This window comes from Pyxicephalus adspersus, chromosome 2, assembly GCF_032062135.1.
Source record: "Pyxicephalus adspersus chromosome 2, UCB_Pads_2.0, whole genome shotgun sequence".
NCBI classification, from domain to species: Eukaryota; Metazoa; Chordata; class Amphibia; order Anura; family Pyxicephalidae; genus Pyxicephalus; species Pyxicephalus adspersus.
The window spans coordinates 17,986,861-17,988,021 of record NC_092859.1 but is presented as its reverse complement, the minus strand read 5'-3'; positions in this window follow the sequence as shown (position 1 = coordinate 17,988,021).

Below are 1,161 nucleotides of genomic sequence, written 5' to 3'. Positions count from 1 at the left end.
GAATCAGAAGGTCGTTCTCGCCTACATTTTCGGTAAGCAAGTAAGGCCCGATTCGCAGCGAGATAAAACTTATTATTCTCGCTCGTTCATCCCTACTCTCCAGCTTTGGAGAGCTTTAATAATCAGACCCAATAATCCTTGGTGCCCATTAGGAAAGCTGTAAAATGTTATTCATTTTCATTGGATGTGCCCTGGCTTTCTTTTTTTATGATGAACTAATATGAATACATTGACCCAATAACTTTGCCTGGGGTAAGTCTATAGGAAGCTCTGAGGTTGCATAAATTTGACCATCAACCCCATATGGCATGGCTGGACTTTTTATTCCTGAACCCTGGGCATTAATATGGAGTTGGTATTAGTACTTTCCCCCAGATTTTTTAGAAATTTGCGTCCATTCAGCCAAAAGAGCAGGGTTAAGTTAAGTATTGCTAGAAAAGGAGACCCGGCTGTAAAGTAGTTTTGCTGTTCACCCTGAAGGTATGTAACATGGTTAGGGTGGGGCCATTCAGGTTCTTCTACACCAAGCATGTGACAACGTGTTCATGGAGATGGCTTTGTACACATGGGCACGGTCATGCTGAAATGTAAAAAGGGCCTTCCCCCAACTGTATGCGGTACCATTCATTGGAAACAATAACTTGCTGATGTTTTTGGCCATAGTGTATTTGTGCTAGATAATGCACAGCCTAATATAAAATATTTCTTTGTCCTCCCAGTGATTCCACTATAACTTTCTTGTTGGTTAATGCAGAATTTAGGTGTCAATCCATTTTATTTGCAGTTGTCCTGAAAAGGCCCAGACTGTCATTTTACTGGCTCCATTGGCAGGCAAACAGCAACATTTTTAGGAAAGCTTGACACTTGTTGATAGCAAATGTATATGATGGGTGCTGTAGCTAATTTTGGGCACTTCTGGGTGTAAACTTTATACCTAATAGCAGCTGTTTTTCTTTTTTCAGATGTGACTGTTCATTATTCATTTCCTGCTTTACCAATCTACTTTAAATCTCCATTCTATGCTTTCATGTCAATGGTTTCTACAGCTCATTTCCTTCCACCTGGAGTAAAGAAGTCCTATTTACATTAAAGCCTTGTAATAGTGTTATATTGTAATAAATCATGAACAGTTATGTATGTCTGCAGAAGGGTCCTTCTTCA